The 23,761-nt window shown below is 43.3% G+C and overlaps 1 pseudogene; it reads right to left on the minus strand.

Annotated features, from left to right (window-relative positions):
* The window catches only part of LOC122915389, a 46,436-nt pseudogene that overhangs the window by 12,978 nt on the left and 9,697 nt on the right, over positions 1–23,761 (minus strand).

The following is a 23,761-nucleotide window of genomic DNA, read 5'->3' on the forward strand; positions in this document are numbered from 1 at the left end:
TTCATTTCACATGCATCTGTGAGTCCCAAAAGCTGATTGTGTAGAACATAAAGTATGTAGTTGGCCATTGCTTTCAAGCCTGAGGTGCCCGGGGCAGAGGACACTTGATATTTCTTTTTGTTGCTTTCAGAGTATGATGACTTTTCACACCATCATCTCTGACCCAAGGACAGGGAACAAAGGCAAGACAGATCTACACTTAGACATGCCAACAGAAATCTTCAAACCCAAGTTCTCTTGGGAGCTAAAGGTTCAGGACCAGGGTGACAAAAAGAGGAGGGAGATAGCAAGGAACTAAAAGATCACGTCCTGTGCATGTGAGCTGGTCCACTCCTCCACCACGTGCTATCTGGAGAGTGGCCACACGGGGGCACCAATGAGTAAACATTGCCACAAATCCTACTGCAAAGCCCATTCTTCCTTCATCCCCTCAAACCTTGTTCATTCAATGTTTATAGACCATTGTTTAGATTATGAAAAATGTGACTTTGCTGAATTTTTTTAAAAACCAAACTAATTCTTTCAACTTTTTAAGCATAGAAGATGTTTTCAAAAATCTCAGAGTTGGCAAGCATATGAAGGCCCAGGGGCCTGGGAAAAGGCTATGACTATCGAATCTATTCAGGTCTACTTAGGAAATAAGGATGACTTCTATTCCACTTCTTTTCAGGAAGAATTTGTGTCAAGTAACAGCACTGAATCCACACAAAATAGTGCAGCTCAGAGGAAAACAAAGGGGAATCAACAGCCTCCAGAAGCAGAGAAAGAGCCACATCCAGGAACAAAGAAGACATACCACAGAGGCTCTGCTCAGGCCAATTTGCAGTCTGCAGATCCTCTGGAGCTAGACTGCCCCCAGTGTCCCTGGGGTCGTGGGCCAGGCAGAGCACAGACCCTGATGCTGCAAAGTTATAACCCATGATGACCCTCCTGGTCCCTTCCTCCACGAGACACACTTACCTCCTGATAACTCTGGCCTGCTTCTTGGAACTCCCATTCCCCTTTCTGACCCCATCATTCACTTCTCCCATCACTGCCAAAGTACAGAGTACATTTAACTACATATTATTCTGTCATTTAAATGTGTTTTTTTTTTGTCATGTTGCTGTGAAACTGTACCTTGCATCAGCTACCCTGATGTAGAATCCCTTGTTGCATTGCATGACTTAACCTTGGACTCCAAGTGCCCTCACAGTGTCATGGGGCTAGTGTCCTGGGCAAGGTCCTCACTAAGCTGGATCAGCTGTTGCAGTGAAGGCCTGATCCAGACACCATTATTTTTGTGCAAAAAATGCAGCATCTGTACCCCAATGTTTATAGCAGCAATGGCCACGGTCGCCAAACTATGGAAAGAACCAAGATGCCCTTCAACGGACGAATGGATAAGGAAGATATGGTCCATATATACTATGGAGTATTATGCCTCCATCAGAAAGGACAAATACCCAACTTTTGTAGCAACATGTACGGGACTGGAAGAGATTATGCTGAGTGAAATAAGTCAAGCAGAGAGAGTCAATTATCATATGGTTTCACTTATTTGTGGAGCATAACAAATATCATGAAGGACAAGGAGTGTTAGAGAGGAGAAGGGAGTTGGGGCAAATTGGAAGGGGAGGTGAACCATGAGAGACTATGGACTCTGAAAAACAATCTGAGGGGTTTGAAGTGGCGGGGGGGTGGGAGGTTGGGATACCGGGTGGTGGGCATTATAGAGGGCACAGATTGCATGGAGCACTGGGTGTGGTGAAAAAATAATGAATACTGTTTTTCTGAAAATAAATAAATCAATTTAATTAAAAAAATAAAAATAATAATAATTTTTTAAAAGGATAACAATTAATTAATGTTATAAAATAAATGTTAATGTTATAAAATAAAATAAGTGTAATAGTATAAAAAAAAATGCAGCACAGCCAAAACCTTGGTTTGGATTCAGAATTGCTCATGGCCCCTCAGCTACATCAGATGGCATGGGGGGCACCCTGAAGACACTTGGTTGTCCAGTGTTGTCCTGGGGACTTCCCCTGGAATAGCCACTGTGTCCAGTGGGGGAGCTCAATAGGAGTGGTGAGGATGGAAGTCAAAACTCCTGAGATAGAATCCATCTTGGAAACTGCCCAGAACTTCCTAGGAGTTCATTCTATAGTCTTGAATGAATCAATTAATCTAAAATCATTTCCTCTTTTTATTTTTATTTTATTTTGTTTTTATTTATTTGACAGAGAGAGATCACAGTAGGCAGAGAGGCAGGCAAAGAGAGAGGGGGAAGCAGGCTCCCCGCCGAGCAGAGAGCGCGATGCGGGGCTCCATCCCAGGACCCTGGGATCATAACCTGAGCCGAAGGCAGTGGCTTAATCCACTGAGCCACCCAGGTGCCCCTCATTTCCTCATTTTAGAAATGATGAGCCTGAAGCTCCAATGAAGTGACTCTCCTAGGTTGTATTGGAAATCAGCTAAAGAGCCAGACTGGGATGGGAGATGGTCCCCAGCATGATACCCCAGAGAGGCTTTAGCTAAAGCTGTAATCACCCATTTATCTTTCCTGGCCTCCCAGACTCTCATGAGACTCTTCATAGGTCATATTCTGGGAATAAAGGTCATTCAGGGTCATGGAAACCTCTGACCCTGGTTATAATGAGACTCTGTGATGTCAGTGGAGTCCCAAGCCATAGGCCATCTCAGAGACTGTCTGCAAAGATACGGCTTGTAGGAAACCCATATGCTGACAGAGGATAGAGGAAGATGGAAGAAGCTAGGGAAAGAGAGGGTGCTCACATCACATCTAGTTCCAAATGACATGGTGATGTCTAGCAGGACAAGCCTCCCAAATGCCTCCTAGCACCTTCACAGAATTCACCCTTAAGTTTTGAAGGTGAGCTTCATACATGCGTCAGGAGTGTTCTGGCTAGCTCAGGGAAGCATGATACAGAACATAATAAAGCCACAACCTTGACAGATGTTTATTCATGGAGCAATAGCTTTCTCCAAATATATTCTGATATGGTAAAAAAAAATTTCACTGATAAAACATGGATATTTTTTATTAAAAAGAAAGCTATACTTGTTCAATTAATACATATTATGGAGTATCTACTTAGTGCAAACATATATCTCTAAGAGCTTGCAAAGATATGGGATATCATCAATGGATCATCAATAGGAAAGAATGTAGGTTAAGGACTAAGAGAGACATTCTATGCAGACATTAAGGAAGCCCACTGAGAAGATGCTTTTAGCCAAGACCAGAAAGACAGGGCCAGTGAATCCATCTGGAAGATTGACCATAGAACATAAATGTCAAGAAATATTGTCTTAAGTATTGCTTTGGTACATTTGGTTTTTCTCGGTAACTATTTGGGTTACATGCTAACCTTTACTCACTGTAAAATACTCTAATAAAATGTCTAATTTAAGCATACACATCTTCTATTAAAGTCAAATAAATTAACCCTAGCAAGCCCCTAAACCCTAACCCTAACCCCTGTCCCTAACCCGTGACCCTAAGCCTGACCCTAGGTTGGGCTCGGAGGGGTCTGCCCCAGAGACCTGGTGCCAAAGCCCTAGGGACTGGGGACACTGAGCAATTCCAGAGGACTCCGCCTGCCTCCCAGAAGTAAACCATGGCATTTGGAACTCGAGAAACAGTTCAGAGCAGGAGAAATCTGCATGCTCACCTGAGGCCACCCCTGCACTCAGTGGCCTGCTGGACAAAAGCCTGAGGCCTGACATGCACCCTGACCCATGCCCTCAACTCAGCCCTCAGGGAGTCTTGCCACACAGCTGGCAGGTTGAACCTGTCATGACTCTAGGTCCCAATCCTAATCCTAGGTTGGCTTTTTAAAGGACCATTCCCAGAAGCCTGGCTCCAAATCCCCAGGGAATGGGGACACCTAAGCAAAACAGAGGACTCATCTTAAAACAAAGTCAGATATCATGCCTTTTAGAACTCCAGAAAGGATTTAGGGCAGTAGAAATCTGAATGAAATCTTGAACCAATCCCTGCTTATTTATACTTTCATACCATACTGAATGCAAACCCTGAGCCTGATACGCTCCTTAACTCTAGCCCTCAATTCAGATGTCTCTGAAATTCTCCACAGCTAAGCAGATCACAACTTCCTTGCTCCTGGGACTACCCTTATCCTAGCTTAAAACATAGGTGAAAACATAAACACGTCTTTCTATCAAAAGGACAAACTAGAGACCAAGAGACATACGAAAAAGTGCTCCACATCAATAGCCATCAGGGAAATACAAATCAAAACAACAATGAGATACCACCTTACAAGAGTTGGCATGCCTAGAATGATCAAGGCAGGGAAAAACAAATGTTGGCAAGGATGTAGTGAAAGGGGAACACTCTTACACTGTTGGCAGGAATGCAAGCTTGTACAGCCACTCTGCCAAATGTTACTGAGTTTCTTCAAGAACTTAAAAATAGAGCTACCCAGGGTACCTGGATGGCTCAGTGGGTTAAGCCTCTGCCTTCAGCTCAGTTCATGGTCTCAGGGTCCTGGGATCAAGCCCTGCATTGGACTCTCTGCTCAGCAGGGAGCCTGCTCCCCACCCCCCAGCCTGCCTCTCTGCCTACTTGTGATCTCTGTCTGTCAATAAATGAAATCTTAAAAAAAAAAAATAGAGCTACCCTATGACCCAGCAATTGCACTACTAGGTACTTATCCCAAAGATACAGATTGAGTGAAAAGTAAAGCCCCCAATGTTCATTGCAGCAACATCCACTCTGGCCAAACTATGGAAAGAGCCCAGATGTCCAAGGACAGATGAATGGCTAAAGAAGATGTGGGTAATATCTACAATGAAATATTATTCAGCCATCAGAGAGGCTGAAGATATACCATCACATCCACCTGGATGGAACTGGAGGATATTACGCTGAGTGAAATAAGTCTGTCAGAGAAAGACAATCAGCACATGGGTTCACTCATATGTGAAATAGAAGAAACACCATAAAGGATCAGAGGGGAAGGGAGGGAAAACTGAACGGGAAGTCATCAGAGAGGGAGAAAAACCATGAGAGACTCTTCATAACAGAAACAAACTGAGGGTTGCTGGAGGGCAGGTGGATGTAGGAAGGGGTAAGTGAGTGATAGGCATTAAGGAGGGCACATAATGCAATGAGCACTAGGTGTTATACACACCTAATCTATTATTGAACACTACATCTGAAACTAATGATGTACTATAAGTTGGCTCATTGAATTTAAGTTAAACAAAAAGAACTCAAGCAAACACTCCTAAACATTTGTATGGAGCCACCAAAGATACTGAATAGCCAACACAATGTTGAGAAGAAAAACAAAGCTGGAGGGTCACAATTCCAGATTTCAAGTTATACTACAAAGCTGTAGTCATCCTAACAGTATGGTATCGGCACAAAAATACACAGTGACCAAGGGAACAGGATAGAAGCTCAGATATAAACTCACAATTATGTGGCCAATTAATCATCCACAGAGCAGGCAAGAATATTGAAAAGGAAAAGGACAGTCTCTACAGCAAACAGTGCAAATAGTGACCATTTGGACACTGGACAGTTACCCACAGAAGAATGATATTCCTCTGCTTCCTTATGCCACACACAAACTCTAAACAGTTTCAAGACCTCAGTGGGGGGTCTTGGGTCCTCTTCTATGGGTAACTGGACAGTTACCCATAGAAGAATGATATTCCTCTGCTTCCTTATGCCATACAGACAAACTCTAAACAGTTTCAAGACCTCAGTGGAAGACCTGATACCATATGGATTGTTACAATAGATGCAGAAAGAACATTTGACAAGATTCAATATGCATTTATGATAAAGACTCTAAACCATCTGGGTATTGAGGGAACATACCTCAACCAAACAAAGGCCCTACATGAAAAGCCACAGCTGACATTATACTTGAGGGTGAAAGGCTGAAAACTTTTCCATTAGCAAGAACAAGATAAAGATGCCCTCTCTTACCACTTTCATTCATCATCGTATTGAAAGCCCTAGCCAAACCATTTAGACCAAAAAAAAAAAAAAGATATGAAATCTAAATAGGAAAAGAAATGGTCACTATTTGCAGATGACATGATCCCTAAAAGGCCACAAAAAATGAATTTTTATTAACAAATAAATAATTTGAATAAATTAGAATAAACAAATTCAATAAAGCTGCAGGATACAAAGTCAATATACAGAGACACGTTGCATCTCTTTTTTTTAAAGAACGTATTTATTTGACACACACACACACACAGAGCCAAAGGAGGGGGAGCAGCAGAGAGTCAGGGAAAAGCAGACTCCTGGCTGAGGAGGGAGCCCAATGCTGGACTCATTCCCAAAACCCCAGGATCATGACCTGACCTGACAGCAGACACTTAACTGACTGAGCCACCCAAGTGCCCCAACTTGTATTTCTATATACTGATGACCAACTTTCACAAAGAGAAATTAAGAAAGCAATGTCACTGACAAGTGCATCAAGCAAAAAAAAAAAAAAAAAAAAAAAGAAAAAAGAAAAAAAGAAAGAAGAAAAAACAAAAACAAAAACAAAAAACCTAGGAATAAAAGTAACCAAGAATGAGATAGACCTGGTATACTGAACACTTGGTGGAAAAGGAAGGAAAAATATGCACGTGTTGATGGGTGAATGTATGGGCCAAAGATTTGGAAGATGACACAAATAAACTGAAACATACGCCATGCTCATTAACTGGAAGAGTTAACAATGTTAACAGGTCCACCGTACCCAAAGAAATCTATGAATGAAATGAAACCCCTATCTGAATTCCAATAGCATTATTCAAAGAATAAAAGTACTAAAATTCATATGGAATCAAAAAAGGTCAGGTTCTTATAAGAACATAGGATGGGAACTCTATGTCAACAAATCAGGCAGTCTTGAAAAAAATGGATGCATTCCCAGAAACATAGAAATCACCAAAATTGAACTGGGAAGAAAGAAAACTGAAGAGACTCATAAATGGCAAGGAAATCAAAGCAGGCATCAAAAATCCCCCAAGAAATAAGAGCCCAGTGCCAGATGGCTTCCCAGGGGAATTCTACCAAACATAAAGAAGATTTAATACCTCTTCTTCTGAAACTTTTCCAAAAAATAGAACTGGAAGGAAAACTTCCAAACCCTTTTGATGAGACCAGTATTGCCTTGATCCCAAAACCAGATAAAGACCCCACCCAAAAGGAGAATTATAGGCCACTATCCTTGATGAATATGGATGCAAAAATTCTCACCAACATACTAGCCAATAGGATCCAACAGCCCATTAAAAGGATGATTCACCACAACCAAATCAAATTTATTCCTGGGCTGCAAGGGTGGTTCGACAACCACAAATCAATCAAAGGAACCCACTACCTTAATAGAAGAAAGAACAAAAACCATAGGATCCTCTCAAAAGATGCAGAAAAAACATTTGACAAATTAATGTGTCCCTTTTTTAAAAAAAATTTATTTATTTATTTGACAGAGAGATCACAAGTGGGCAGAGAGACAGGCAGAGAAAGGAGGAAGCAGGCTCCCTGCTGAGCAGAGAGCCCAATGTAGGGCTCCATCTCAGGACCCTGAGATTATGACCTGAGCCTAAGGCAGAGGCTTAACCCACTGAGCCACCCAGGTGCCCCTAATGTGTCCCTTCTTGATCCAAACTCTTCACCGTGGAGGGATAGAGGGTACATGCCTCCACATCATAAAGGCCATCTATGGGAAACCCAAAAGAACATCATTTCCAATGAGGAAAAGCTGAGACCTTTTCCCTTCAGGTCAGGAACACGACCGAGATGCCCATTCTCACCACTATTGTTGAACATAGTACAGAATTCCTAGTCTCAGCCATCAGACAACAAAAAGAAAAGAAAAGGCATCCGAATCTACAAAGGAGTCAAACTCTCACCCTTTGCATACAATAGGATACTTTCTGTGGAAAACCCAAAGACTCTAACCCAAAATTGCTAAAACTCATCCAGGAATTCCATACAGTGGCAGGATATAAAATTAATACATAGAAATAACTTGGGTTTGTCTACACAACAGTTTGACAGAAGAAAGAGAAATTAAAGAGTCCATCCCATGTATAATTGCACCCAAAACCATAAGATATTTAGGAATCCATCTAAACAGAGGCAAAGGATCTGTACTCAGATAACTATACCATAGCCATGAAAGAAATGGAGGAAGACACAAAGAAATGGAAAAACATTCCATGCTCATGGATTGGAAGAACAAATATTGTGAAAATGTCTATGCTACCCAGAACAATCCACAGATTCAGTCCAATCCCTATCAAAATACCATTCACACTTTTCACAGAACTGGAATAAATAATCCCCAAATTTGTATGGAAGCATAAAAGACTCTGAATAGCCAAAGGGATGTTGAAAAAGAAAGCCAAAGCTGGTGGCAACACAATTGCAGACTTCAGGCTCTATTACTAAGCTGTAATGTCAAGACAGTGTGGTATTGGCACAAAAACAGACACACAGATAGAAAGAAAGAAAGAAAGAAAGAAAGAAAGAAAGAAACCAGAAATGGACCCTCAACTCTAGGGTTAATTAATCTTCCTCAAAGCAAGAAAGAATATCCAATGGGGAGAATAAAATTGTCTTCAATAAATGGTGCTAGGAACATGGGATAGCCATATACAGAAGAATGAAACTGGACCATTTCCTTATACCACACACAAAAAAATAGACTCCAAATGGATGAAAGACCTCAATGTGAGACAGGAATTCATCCAGGTCCTTGAGGAGAACAGAGGCAGGTCCTTGAGGAGAACAGAGGCAGCAACCTCTTTGACCTCAGCCAGAGCAACTTCTTGCTAGACATGTCTCCAAAGGCAAGGGAAACAAAAGCAAAAATGAACTGTTGGGATTTCTTCAAGATAGCAAGCTTTTACACAGCAAAGGTAAGAGTCAGCAAAACCAAAAGACAACAAACAGAACAAGAGAAGATATTTTCAAATAATATATCAGATAAAGGGCTAGTATCCAAAATCTAGAAAGAACTTGCCAAACCCAACACACACAGAACAAATAATCCAATCAAGAAATAGGCCAAAGACATGAACAGACATTTCTCCAAAGAAGACATCCAAATGGCCAACAGACACATAAGAAAGTGCTCAACATCCCTCAATATTAGGAAAATACAAATCAAATCCATAATGAGATACCATCTCACCCCAGTCAGAATGGCTAAAATGAGCAAGTCAGGAAATGACAGGTGTTGGTGAGGGTGTAGAAAAAGGGGAACCCTTTTATACTGTTGGTGGGAATGCAAGCTGGTGAAGCCACCCAGGAAAAGAGTGTGGAGGTTCCTCAAGAAGTTGAAAACAGAGCTACCCTAAACCCTGCAATTACACTACTGGGTATTTACTCCAAAGATACAAATGTAGTGATCAGAAAGGGCACCAGTGCCCCAATGTCTATAGCAGCAATGCCAGAAGAGCCAACGTATGCAAAGAGCCCAGACGTCCATCAACAGATGGATATATACCACTGAATATTATGCAGCCATCAAAAAGTGAAATCTTGCCATTTGCAATGACATGGATGGAACTAGAGGGTATTATGCTAAGCGAAATAAGTCAATCAGAGAAGGACAATTATCATATGATAATTCCACTGATATGTGGAATTTAAGAAACAAGACAGAGGATCATAGGGGAATGGAGGGAAAAAGGAAGTAAGATGACACCAGAGAGGGAGTCAAAGCAAAAGAGACACAATCCAGGAAATAAACTGAGATTTTCTGAAGGAGAGGAGGGTGGGGGAATGGGGTGGCTGGGTGATGGGCACAGGGAGGGGATGTGCTGTGGTAAGCACCGTGTGCAATGTAAAATGGAAGGATCTCGGGGCACCTGGGTGGCTCAGTGGTTAAGCCTCTGCCTTCGGCTCAGGTCATGATCCCAGGGTGCTGGGATCGAGTCCCGCATCGGGCTCCCTGCTCAGCAGGGAAGCCTGCTCTCCCCTCACTCTCTGCCTGCCTCTCTGCCTACTTGTGATCTCTGTCTGTCAAATAAATAAATAAATAAATAAATAATCTTTAAAAAAAAAATGGAAGGATCTCAAACCTGAAACAAATAACACATTATATGATCATAATAAAAAAAGAAGTGAAAGAAAAACATTTAGGATACAAATGTAAACTAAGTAAAAATAAATAAATAATCTAACTGATAGAAAGAAAGAAGGAAAGAAAGAAAACAAGCGACTAAGTGACCTGGAGTCAGCACACTCCAATTTCAAGCTAGATTATAAAGCTGTTGTCATCAAAACAGTATGGGACTGGCATAAAAGCAGACACACAGGTCAATGGAACGAAACAGAAAGCTTGGAAACTGAGGATCATAGTACTTTTGACAAAGTTTATTCATTCATATATTAAAGGAATATTTAAACTTAGCTCTGAAAGAATTATTAACTCTGAATGGGAATTAATATTTAAGTCTTTTTCCAATGTTTGCTTCCAATAAATACATTTTTAAACATGCTGTTTTATATAAATATATATTATAAAATAAGGATTATTTAGAATCCAAACTTCTAGGAAAAATCAAATTCACTTTAATAAACCTCTCACAGAAATGGAAATATAGAAATCCATCATCACAACTGAGAACATCACAAAAGAAGACAACCAAACATAAGAAGTATTATATTCTTCCATCTGGTATCTGATGGAAGAATATAATACTTGGGTCTGCCCAAATGTTCAACCTTTTGAAAGCTATACATCCAGCTACTCATTTACAAAAACACAGATTTAAGAGAAATGTCCTAACAAAGAGTATGAAGACGTCACCAATGAAGTCCACCATGCCTATATTCCGACAAGAATAATACTTTCCCAACAAATAAACTGTAAGATCGGAAGGAAGGAAGGAAGGAAGGAAGGAAGGAAGGAAGGAAAAGAAAAGAAAGAAAGAAAGAAAGAAAGAAAGAAAGAAAGAAAGAAAGAAAAGAAAGAAACCCACACATGTATGGTCTTAACTTATGACAGTAGCAGAAAATATACAATGGGGAAAGGACTGTCTCTTTTGTGAACGGTACTGGGAAAACTGGACACTAAACGCAGAAGAATATAACTGGGTCACTGTCTTACACCGCAGATACAAGTCATGAATGGATGAATGACTTGAACATAAGAACTGAACCCATAAACCTTCAAGAAGAAAACACACGTAGTAAGTTGCTTTCTACTGGTATTGGGAAAGAGACTTTTACATCAGACACTGAAAGCAAAGGCAACAAAAGCAAAAATAAGTGGAAGGACACCAAACTGAAATTTCTGCATGACAAAAGGGACCATCAAACCCTTAAAAGGCAACCCCCCCCAATGAGAAAAAAATATCTGCAAACTGTATGTGTGAGAAGAGGCTAATATCCAAAATACACAAAACACTCCTTCAAATCCAAACAAAAACTGAGTAAAAACTGGGAGAATTTGTGAATAGATACTTTCCAAAGATGGCAGACAGGTGGCCAGCAGACACAGAGAAAGTTGTTGAACATTACTAATTGTTGTCAGGGAAACAGAAGTCAAAACCAGAATGAGCTATCACCTCACAACTGTGGGAATAGCAATCGTCCCAGAGACAGACATCAGGTGTGGTCAAGGGTGTGTACACCCTTGAGCACACCAGGGGACCAGGGGACCTGTGTACACCAGGGGACCCTGTGCACTGCTGGTGGGAATGGAAATTGGTGCAGCCACTGTGACAAAAGCTGTGGAGATTCTGGGAAAAATTAATACAACTGCCACATGGCCCAGTATTGCTCTACTGATTATTTCTTTGGCGAACACAAAAATGCTCCCTCCAAAAGAGTGATGCACTCCCGTGTTCATGGCAACCTTTATCACAATAACCAGACATGGAAACATCAACCTTGGGATCCTTATGCTAAGTAACTCAGACACAGAAAGAAAACATCAGAGGCTCTCATGGACATTCCACATGGAAAAAAAAAAATACTGAATGCATAGATAATGAGAACAGATTGGTGGTTGCCAAATTTGGGCATAGTGGGGGGAAACGGGTAAAGGTAATCCAAGGTGCCATGTGATGAAATCCATAAGTCATGGAATGTTCTGTGCAGCGTGGAGACAAAAGCTAACTCTGCAGAATGGGGTACAGGCTCCCCCACTACTTAAAGGTACAGTGTTCCTAGGAAACCTTTCACAGCAGAAATGGTGTAAATAGAAAAAGGAATAACCATTCATTTCTACAGAAAAGTGACTGAGCATGCTCAGACACCATGAGTTTCTTCTCTTTGGCTTTTCTTATCCCTCAGGACACAACATCCTAATGGATTCCCAAAACAAATGGAGATAAAGCACAGCAGATGCTCACAGACACAGGAACAGTGGAGGGGAGGGGCAGGGGTGGCAGCTGTATGTAAACTTCCCTTCACCAGGGCTCACTTGACTGCCATCTGCCCATAGCCTAACCAAATGGCAGCAGGGACCACTGCCAGCGCCGACATCCAGGGACACACTGGACATCCAGCAGGATGGGGAGCCCCCTAAAGTGCCTGTGGTCCAGGAACTCCCTCTCTAGGAAAAAAGGGCCATGGACTGTGTAGTCTTACCATGCTCCCATCCATGCAGTGGGGCTCGAAGAGCCTACTGCAGGCTGCCTTTGGTGCCGCCCCAGAGACCGCCCCAGGGATGCATTCACTTCTGAATCTGCACCAGTGTGCAGGCTGATCTCCGCACCATAGTGGCAAGCCGAGACTGATTGGTCTAAACTAAGAAGAGTCACTCCCGAGCCATTAGGAGAGAAGGGAGCAGCTGCTCGCTGGGGCTGCTGTGGTTCTTGGTCGCTGAGCGATTTCCAAGGCAGCTTCTGCCTCTTAGACCAAGGTTATGTGGGACACCCACGCGCACCATCTCCAGATCCTCTCTGTCCTGCCCTTCCTCCTGCCACTGCTGGGGGTCCCTGCAGGCCAGCTCCCAACCTGCGCCACCAGGCAGCCCTTCCACTCATGTGGAAGGTGACATTGCTCACCTGTGTTTGGTTTGGTTTTTGAAGATTACTGCCCTATAGCATTCTATTTCTATTTTATCTTTTTTTTTTAAGACTTTATTTTGGGGACACCTGGGTAGCTCAGTTGGTTAAGCAGCTGCCTTTGGCTCAGGTTATGATCCCAGAATCCTGGGATCGAGTCCCACATTGGGCTCCTTACTCAGTGGGGAGCCTGCTTCCCCCCCTCCCTCTGCCTGCTGCTCCTCTGCTTATGCGCTCTCTCTGTCAGATAAATAAATAAAATCCAATGTTTTGGGGAATCTCTACAACCAATGTGGGACTCAAATTCACAACCCCGAGTTCCAGAGTCCCATGCTCCACTGAATGAACCAGCCAGGCACCTTTATTTTTTCTTTATTTTATTCCAGTATAGTTAACATACAGTGCTCTATTAGTTTCAAGTACACTATATAGTCATTCAGTAACTCTACATATTCCTCAGTGCTCCTCATGATAAGTGTCATTTTTATTTCAAGATTTTTATCTATTCCTTTGAGAGAGAGAGAGCACGAGCAGAGGGGAGGGTCTATTCTCTAGATCCAGCCATGTTGTTGCAAACGGCAAGATTTCATTCCTTTTCAGGCCTGAGTAATAGTTTATTGTACATATTCACATTTTTTTATCCATTCATCTCTCAGTGGACACTCAGGCTACTTCTGTAATTTGGCTCTTGTAAATAATGTTGCAATAAACATAGGGGTGCATATATTATTTTGACTTAGTGTTTTCATATTCTTTGGCTAAATATCCAGTAATAGAATTACTGGATCACAGGGTAATTCTATTTTCAATTTTTTAATACTATTTTTTAAAGATTTTATTTATTTATTTGACAGAGAGAGACAGAGGAAGAGAGGGAACACAAGCAGGGGGAGTGGGAGAGGGAGAAGCAGGCTTCCCTCTGTGCAGGGAGCCCAATGCGGGGCTCGATCCCAGGACCCTGGTATCATGTCCTGAGCTGAAGGCAGATGCTTAAATACTGAGCCACCCAAGTGCCCCTCTATTTTCAATTTTTTGAGGAACTTCCATACTGTCTTCCAGAGGGCTGTACCAGTTTGCATTCCCACCAACAGTGCACGCGGGTTCCTTTTTTTCCACATTCTTGCCAAAATCTGATGTTTCTTGGAGTTTTGATTTTAGCCATTCTGACAGATGTGAAGTAATAACTCATTGTGGCTTTGATTTGTATTTCCCTGGTGCTGAGTGATGTTGAGCATCTTTTCATGTGTCTGTTGGCCATCTGGATGTCTTCTTTGGAAAAATGTCTATGTCTTCTGTCCATTTTTAAATTGGATTATTTGGGGTTTTTTGGTGTTGAGTTTGATAAGTTCTTTATATATTTTGGGTACTAACCCTTATCAGATGTGTCATTTGCAAATATCTTCTCTCAGTCAGTAAGTTGTCTTTTAGTTTTGTTGATTGTTTCCTTAGCTCTGCAGAAGCTCTTTATTTTGAAGTAGTCTCAACAGTTTATTTTTGCTTTTGTGTCCCTTGCCTTAGGAGACATATCTAGGAAAATGTTGCTACAGCTGATGTCAGAGAGGTTACTGCCTGTGTTTTCTTCTAAAATTTTTATGGTTTTAGGTCTCACATTTAGGTCTTTAACCCATTTTGAGTTTATTTTGGTGTATGGTGTAAGAAAGTGGTCTAGTTTCATTATTTTTCACATAGCTGTTCAGTTTTTCCACCCATTTGTTGAAGAGACTATCTCTTTCCCATAGCATATTCTTGCCTCCTTTGCAAAAATTAATTGACCATATTATTGTGGGTTTATTTCTGGGCTCTCTATTCTGTTCCATTGATCTACGTATCTGTTTTTTAGGCAGTACCATACTGTATTGATTACTATAGCTTTGTAGTATATCTTTTTTTGTTGTTGTTGTAGTATATCTTGAAATCTGCATTTGTGATACGTTCAGTTTTGTTCTTCTTTTTCATTTTTTAAAAGATTTTATTTATTTATAAATAAATTTATGAATAAATAATAAATATATTTATATTTATAATTATATTATTTATATTATTATATTTTATAATTATGTTAATATATATTGTATTATATATTATTATATAATATTTACAAATAAATAATAAATTTATTTATAAATAAATAAATAAAGAGAGAGAGTGAAAGAGAACATGAGAGGGGAGAAAGTCAGAGGGAGAAGCAGACTCCCCACAGAGCTGGGAGCTTGATGCAGGACTCAATCCTGGGACTCTGGGATCATGACCTGAGCCTAAGGCACACACTTAACCAACTGAGCTGCCCAGGTGCCCTGTTCTTCTTTTTCAAGATTGCTTTGGCTATTAAATGTCTTTTGTATTTCTGTCCATGTTTTATGATTCTTTGTTCTTGTTCTGTGAAAAATGCTATTGATATTTTTATAGGGATTGCACTAAATCTGTAGACTGCTTTGGGGAGTATGGACATTTCAACTATATATTCTTCCAATCCATGAACATGGAATATCCTTTCATTTGTTTGTCATATTCATTTTCTCTTATCAGTGTTTTATAGCACACGCCCCTACCACATGGGTCAAGCCCACTGTCATCTCTTGCGGGAACTGTTTCAGAAGCTTCCTCACAAGCCTCTCTTCTTCCACTTTTGCTTGCAGTCTTTTCATAATAGCCAAAGTTGTCCTATAATGTGTAAGTCAAATCACATCACTTCTCTATGCAGAGCCCTCCTGAGTCCCCATTTCACTTGGTCCTATGTGACCCTGTCCCACATTACCATGCTAACCCCAGGACTTTGATCACTCTGCCCCAGTCCCTGTGACCTCCATGCTGCTCCTTGAACATGGACACACATTTCTGGCTCAGGACCTGTGCACGTGCGATCTCCTCTGTGGAGAATACTCCCCTTTTAGGACAGGCAGAATTCTAAAACAACCCCTATGGTTCTTACTCCTAGGGGCCACACCTTTGTGTGATCTCATTTTGCATATGAATAGGACATGTAACTTTATTTTTTTTTAAGATATTATTTATTTCAGGATGCCTGGGTGGCTCAGTTGATGAAGTGGCTGCCTTTGGCTCAGGTCATGATCCCAGGGTCCTGGATGGAGTCCCATATTGGGCTCCCTGCTCCCTGAGGATCCTGCTTCACCCTCTGCCTACTTCTCTCCCTGCCTGTGTTCTCTCTCTCTCTCTGTCAAATAAAAAATTTTTTTTAAAAAAGATATCATGGGGAGCCTGGGTGGCTCAGTGGGTTAAGCATCTGCCTTCAGCGAGCAGAGAGCCTGCTTCCCCCCTCTCTCTTCACCTGCCTCTCTCCCTACTTGTGATCTCTGTCTGTCAAATAAATAAATAAAATATTTTCTAAAAAGATATCATTTATTTGTTTTAGAGAGAAAGAGCGCATGCACGAGAGTGGGGGGAGGTGCAGAGGGAGAGAGAGAATCCCAAGTCGACTCCTAGCTGAGTGTAGAGTCTGACATGGGGCTCAGTCCCACAACCCATGAAATCAAAATTCGGATGCTCAACTGACTGAGCCACTCAGGAGCCCCAAGGACATGTAACTTCCTTCTAACCAATAGAAGACTATGGCAAAAATGATGAGCTATCACTCCCATGGTTATACTACATCATAAGGTAAAGATGAAGGGATTTTACAGATATACTCAAGGCCCCAGTTACCCAAATTAACCAGTTTCACCTTGAGTTAAAAGACTGGTGGATATTCTACTATGTTGTACACCTGAAACGAACATAACATTGTGTGTCAATTCTACTCAAATAAAAATATTTCAAGCAAAAAAGAAAGAAAAAGGGGAGGAGTCAAGATGGCAGAGGAATAGCAGACTGAGATGACATCAGGTTGCAGGAGTTCAGCTAGATAGTTATCAAACCATTCTAAACACCTACAAACCCAACAGGAGATCAAAGAGAAGAAGAGCAGCAACTCCAGAAACAGAAAATTGACCACTTTCTGAAAGGAGAAGTGACAGGAAGATAGACCGTGGGGGGAGGGGACTGCTTCCGGCAAGCAGTGGAGGAGCAGAGCACAAAAACTGAACTTTTAAGAAGTGTGCTCCACTGAGGGACATCACTCCTGAAGCTAAGCAGGGTGGAGCCTTTGTGGGGACAGTGTGGTCTCATGTCCCGTAGGGTCACAGAAGGATCAGGGGTGTCTGAGTGTAGCAGAGCTCACGGGTATCAGAGTGGAGAAGCTGGCTAGAGATGGAGCCAAGGAGTGAGCTCTCAGCTTAGGGTTACCTTAAACCATGATCTACGACATAGTCACACCACTGCTCTTTGAGCAGAGAACTCACAAGTGCCATATCTGGGGAGACCCCCCTGGAAGACCAGAGCAGCAGGAATCTGCTGGGTTTGGAGATTCCAAACTGTGCTGTGTGCGAGAGAGAAATGCTGGGTCACAAGCTGGGTGAGCTCGGAGCGCAGCCAGAGACCAGGGAGACGGTAGACTGACCACTTTTCTCTGAGGGTGCACTGAGGAGCGGGGCCCCAAGCTCTTGGCTTCTCCGGGCTGGAGACTGGGAGGCCGCCATTTTCATTCCTGTCCTCCAGAACTCTTCAGCGTTCAGGGAACAAAAGACTCCAAGAGTGAACCCTGGCAGATTACTTAGCCTGGCCCCCAGCAAGAGCAGCACAGTTCCACCTTGGGCAAAGACACTTGAGACTCACTACAACAGGCCCCTCCCCTAGAAGATCAGCAAGAACATCCAGCCAAGACCAAGTTTAGTGATCAAGGAGAATAGCGGAATTCCAGAGGTGGGGAAAGCAAAGCATGGAATTCATGGGTTTCTCTCCATGATTCTTTAGTCTTGAAAAGTTAATTAAATTTTTTAAAGTTTATTGTTTTCTTATTCTAATTTTTTAACTCTTCTTCTTTCCTCTTTTAACATTTTTAAACTAGTTTATCTTAACAATACCATTCTAAAAAAATCTTTTTAAACCATCATTATTATAGTCATATTTTATCCATCATTCTAGCTAACTTTATTTTTTTGTATACATACAGTCTTCTAAAAAATTTTGGGACACAATTTCTTCTAATAGATCAAAATATACCCTAAATCTAGCACAGGGCTTTGTTCTAGTTTCCAGCCTGAGCAAATTCTCTCCACTTTCTTTTTCCAACCAACTCATCAAATCAATTCCTTCTTTAGAGTTTTTTAAAAATTTTCATCTTCACAGTCATATTCCATCCCTTCATCGTGCTTACCCTTATTTGTGTGTGTGTGTGTGTGTGTGTATTTTTTTTTCCTTTCTTTAAAATTTTGGGAGGCAGTTTCTTCTAAGAGACCAAAATACACCCAAAATCAAGTGGGTGTCTCTGTTCTATTCACCAGTCTAATATATATATGTTTTTATTTTTTTAATTTCTTTTTACCCTCTTTCTTCTCCTCCTAATTTGGGGTCTCTTCTGATTGGGTTAGCATACACTTCTCTGGGGTCTTCACCACCTTTTTAGTATCTTATTCCTTCATTCATATATTCATATCTAGATAAAATTACAAGGTGAAAAAACTCAACACACACACAAAAAGAACAAGAGGCAGTACCGAAGGCTAGGGACCTAATTAATAGGGACATTGGTAATATGTCAGATCTAGAGTTCAGAATGATGATTCTCAAGGTTCTAGCTGGACTTGAAAAAGGCATGGAAGATATTAGAGAAACCCTGTCTGGAGAAATAAAAGCCCTTCCTGGAGAAATAAAAGAACTAAAATCTAACCAAGCTGAAACAAAAAACTACTAATGAGGTGCAATTCCAGGACAAACAAAAACTAAAAGAATTTGTAAACAACAAACCAGCCCTACAAGAAATCTTGAAAATGGTCCTCTATGCAAAGAGAGAGCCTAAAAGTAGTAGACCAGAAAGGAACAGAGACAATATACAGTAACACTCACATTATAGGCAATATAATGGCACTAAATTAATATCTTTCAATAGTTACCCTGAATGTAAATGGGCTAAATGCCCCAAACAAAAGACACAGGGTATCAGAAGGGATAAAAAACAAAACCCATCAATATGCTGTCTACAAGAAACTCATTTTATTTTTTTTTATTTTTTAAAGATTTTATTTATTTATTTGACAGAGAGGGAGATCACAAGTAGGCAGAGAGAGAGGGGGAAGCAGGCTCCCTGCTGAGTAGAGAGCCCGATGTGGGGCTCTATCTCAGGACCCTGAGATCATGACCTGAGCCGAAGGTAGAGGCTTAACCCACTGAGCCACCCAGGGGCCCCACAAGAAACTCATTTTAGACCCAAAGACACCTCCAGATTTAAAGTGAGGGGGTGGAAAACAATTTACCATGCTAATGGACATCAAAAGAAGGCTGAGATGGCAATCCTTCTGTCAGATAAATTAGATTTTAAGCCAAAGACTATAATAAGAGATGAGAAAGGACACTATATCATACTCAAAGGGTCTGTCCAACAAGAAGATCTAACAATTTTAAATATCTATGCCCCTAACATGGGAGCAGCCGACTATATAAACCAATTAATAACAAAATCAAAGAAACACATCAACAATAATACAATAATAGTAGGGGACTGTAACACCCCACTAAACTGAAAGGGACAGATCACCCAAGCAAAAGATCAACAAGGAAATAAAGGTCCTACATGACACACTGGCCCAGATGGACATCACAGATATATTCAGAACATTCCATCCCAAGGCAACAGAATATACATTCTTCTCTAGTGCACATGGAACATTCTCCAGAATAGATCATGTAAAGTTTTTTCCGGCGAGATAAACACAACACCAGGCAAAGTGGGTGCAAGATTTATTAAAAACGCTCTCCAGCGAAGTTTCAGGGCTCAGGAGAAGGGGAGCCGAGAAAGTTGCACCGGGAGGAGGTGGGCACCCTCGGGCGAGGTTCTGCGACTCTGGAAAGCAGAGTGGCGGAAGTCGCGCCCAAGGCAGGGAGGAGGGGGCTTTTAAGGGGTCTTGGAGGAAGCTCAGGGGTCTTTTGGAAGTTTCCCTTATTTGGATATCTCGCCTGCTCGTCGGGATCCCATTGGTCCACAGGAGCCCGGGGCGGGGGTCTCAGATTCCTGCTTGGGCCTTTGTTCTCCTGTCTGAGCTCAGGTCCTGTGGCGGGAACTTTCGCCACCTTGGACCTTTGTTCTTCAGTCCGAGTTCAGGTCCTGTGGCGGGAACTTTTCGCCATCTTTAGTAGCCCTTCCTGCCAGCCCAACATTCCGACCTTTTGCTTAATATAATGGTGTCAGGGGCATCGACTGGGTTCTGGCTACTTCCTGCTGACAGGGGGCGTCGTCATAGGGGTAGTCGGAAGTGGGCAGGCGAGAGTAGGGCTGGAGGAGGAGTTGATTGACAAACACTCGGGCAAGTTCTTGTAAGCAACCCTGCAAGTATCGGAAAAGACAGGGAGCAACTGAGATTAGGAGGAGGATTATGCATACAGGTCCCGCCAGAGGGAGGAGCCAGGTTACCCAGTTGTAGGGGTCCAGGCCCCAGGAGGACGCGTCTCGCTGCCGTGCTTGGATCCGATCCCTGAGTTCTTTGATCCTGGAGGGAACTATACCTGATTGGTTAACAAAGTAACAACATTCTTCATTTAAGAATAGGCAGGTCCCCCCTTTTTTGGTGGTCAGAAGGTCTAAGGCCCGTCTGTTCTGTAGAGCTAAGGCTGCCAGGCTGGTGATTTGCATCTGTAGGACTGTGAGGGAGTCAGCAACCCGTTCCGTGTCATCATTCAGGGCTTGGGAGAGTTCGTCAAGAAAGTCTATGGAAGTCCCTATCCCTGCTGTTCCAGTTGCCACCCTTGTGGCTACTCCTGCCGTTATGAATGGGAGGAAGGCAGCCCTTCCTGCACGGTTTTTGGGGAATAGGATGGATAGCAACTGGGATTCAGAGTAGATGGTGGTAGAAGAAGATAGTAGAATGAATATACAGCCCAGGGAGTCATTAGTGGTCAGGCAGCGATAGGTTCCCTGAGGGCACGAGAGAAATATTCCCGAGGGAGTACAGTACAGGAGGGAGGAGTTATTGATATGGCAGCTGCTGTGGTAAGGGGGGAGGACACATTAATAATAGGTATGATTCCCCATAGGGCCAATATGGACCGTATTATTTGTGGCCCTGAAGTTGGGGAGTGGCCAGTCAATAGGGAGGGGTATCCCTACAATGTAGAGTGAGGTAAGGTAGATAGGATAAAAGAGGCGGGGAAATGGCCGGAAGGCTATGATTTATAAGAAAGGGTCAGCCGTGTAGTAATTCAAATGGGCTTAAGCCCGAAGGCCCGCGGGGCGTAGCCAGGAGTCTGGTGAGAGCCCTAGGCAGAAGTGTAGGCCAGGAAAGAAAGGGTTTCTAGGGTAGGTTTGGTGAGTTGGGCTTTGAGCAGCCTGTTGGCCTTTTCTACCTTACCGATGACTGTGAGTGGTAAGGGATGTGAAGTTTCCAGTTTATGTTGAGGCTCTCAGCTACCTGTTGGGTTACACTGGAGATGAAGGCGGGTCCGTTGTCCAGCTGGAGGGTCCGGGGCAATCCGAACCTCGGGATGATGTGCTTGATGAGTATTGGAGCCACCACGTCCGCTGGTTCCATCCAGCCTGTGATGTATCAACCAAGGTTAATAGGTGGTGTAGGTTTTATGGCGAGGCACGTGAGTGAAGTCCAGTTGCCAGTCTTCCCCCGGCTGATGACCTCGGAGCTGATGGTTAGGCCCTGGTCTGCGGATTCCTCCTTGTGAATTCACGGAGGAACAGGTTTTGCAAGCCCTGTGAACAACTTCAATTATTTTAGATAAGGAAGGATGATAGAACAATGGCTGAAGAAATTGGTGGAGAGCCTTTGGGCCAATATGGAGCGATAGGTGGATGTTAGTAATTAGGGTGTGAGCCAGATTGCCTAGCAGGGCAATCCTGTCCTGAATGTAAATCCACCCCTTATCTGGCAAGGGTGTAGGCAGTAAAGTTGCAGGGTTTAAGCAGGGGGGGAGGTAGAGAGAGAGAGAGATGTGAGTTTTTTAGGAATAGCAGATGGAATAGCTGGAGACGAGGAGGAGTCAGATGGGCCAGGGATCGGTGGCTAAGGTCTGTGAGTCGGCGGAGAGTAGACCATGATTTGATAGAGGGGGTGACTTGATATCCCTTGGCCCCCCCAGAAAGTTAAGTAGGGTGGAGGTGTCGTCTTGGGAGACCAAGAGGGAGGGGCTACAGAGGAGGAGGTCATTCACATATTGTAGTAGAGTACTGGCCTTAAGGACTCACTGCTCTAAGTCTGTAGTCAAAGCCTGGCCGAAAATGTGAGGGCTGTCCCTGAACCCCTGGGGTAGAACAGTCCAAGTCAGTTGTCCAGAAGCGTGCCTGTCGGGATCCTCCCAGGTGAAGGCAAAGAGAAAATAAGAATCAGGGTGCAGGGGGATAGTGAAAAAGGCGTCTTTTAGATCCAGTACAGTAAAGTGAGAGGTGTTTGGGGAATGCGAGACAATAGGGTGTAGGGGCACGGCCTCGTTGATAAGCCTAAGGTCTGGTACCAGTCGATAAGCCCCTGAGGGCTTGCATACTGGGAGGATGGGGTGTTACAGGGGGAAATTATGGGGATCAGGAGTCCCTGACGTTAAAGCTGTTCTATGATAGGTTTCAGGCCCCGGCAGTGGGCTAAGGAAATAGGAAACTGAGCTCAAGAGGGAAACTTAGAGTTATCCTTAAGCTGTACTTTAACTGGGGTAAGGTGGGAAGCAATGATGGGCTCTGAGATGTCCCACACCTGAGTATCTACAGTAGGTAGGTCATCTGGAGTGAGGGTCGAGGGAGTGGAGAGGTGTAGGATGAGACAGGTTGAGGTGGATAGAGGGGAGGAAGGGGAGAAGCAGATAGTTGCCCTTAGTTTCTGGAGAATTGTCCCTACCCAGTAGAGGGACCGGGCAGGAAGGAATCATAGGAACGAGTGGGGGAAGGGGAACCCATCCAGGCTACAGGTAAGGGGAAGGGTCACCCTAGGATTGGAGGAGGTCCCATCGATCCCCATAACAGTAATTGGTGAGGTTCGAGTAAGTACCGAGTAGGAAGGCAGAACAGAGTAGGTAGCCCCCATGTCCAGCAAAAAGGAGATGGACTTACCCACTACCTGGAGTGTAACCCTGGGCTTGGCCTAGGTGAGAGGGGTGGCCGAGTCTGGGCTTCGTCAGTCGTCCTCCAATCCAAGCAGTTGAAAGGCCGGACTTACTGTCTCGGCGGGTCCCCCACATTGAGGCGCCGAAGATACCCCGAGGTTAGGGCAGTCAGATTTCCAGTGGCCCATCAAATGGCATTGAGGGCAAGGCCGAGTTGGCGGCTTTGGATTGGGGCACTGGCGAGCCCAATGTCCCTCGGCCCCGCATTTGAAACAGGCCCCTGGGGGGGTGCGGTTGGTTGCCCTCTCTCCTGGCTCCCAGAGCCGGCCGGCCGCAGGGCTGCTACCAAGGCTTGGGTCTGCAACTGAACCTTTTGCTGGAATCTGGCTTGTCGTTTAAGCTCAGCCGCCTCCTCACGGGAATTAAAGACCTTAAATGCCATTTTCACCAAGTCAGAAATGGGGGTCTGAGGGCCCTCCTCAGCCTTCTTTAACTTTCTCCGTATATCCGGTGCCGATTGAGATAAAATGAGTAGCCAGTACCGTGGCCTCTGCAGGAGAGGTGGGGTCCAAGCGAGTGTACTGGGTTAAGGCCTCAGTCAATTGGTTAAGAAACATAGCGGGGTTTTCATCAGGGGCCTGGACAATTTCCCTAATCT

The sequence above is a fragment of the Neovison vison genome, chromosome 8 (genome assembly GCF_020171115.1).
Source record: "Neovison vison isolate M4711 chromosome 8, ASM_NN_V1, whole genome shotgun sequence".
In the NCBI taxonomy this organism is placed as follows: domain Eukaryota; kingdom Metazoa; phylum Chordata; class Mammalia; order Carnivora; family Mustelidae; genus Neogale; species Neogale vison.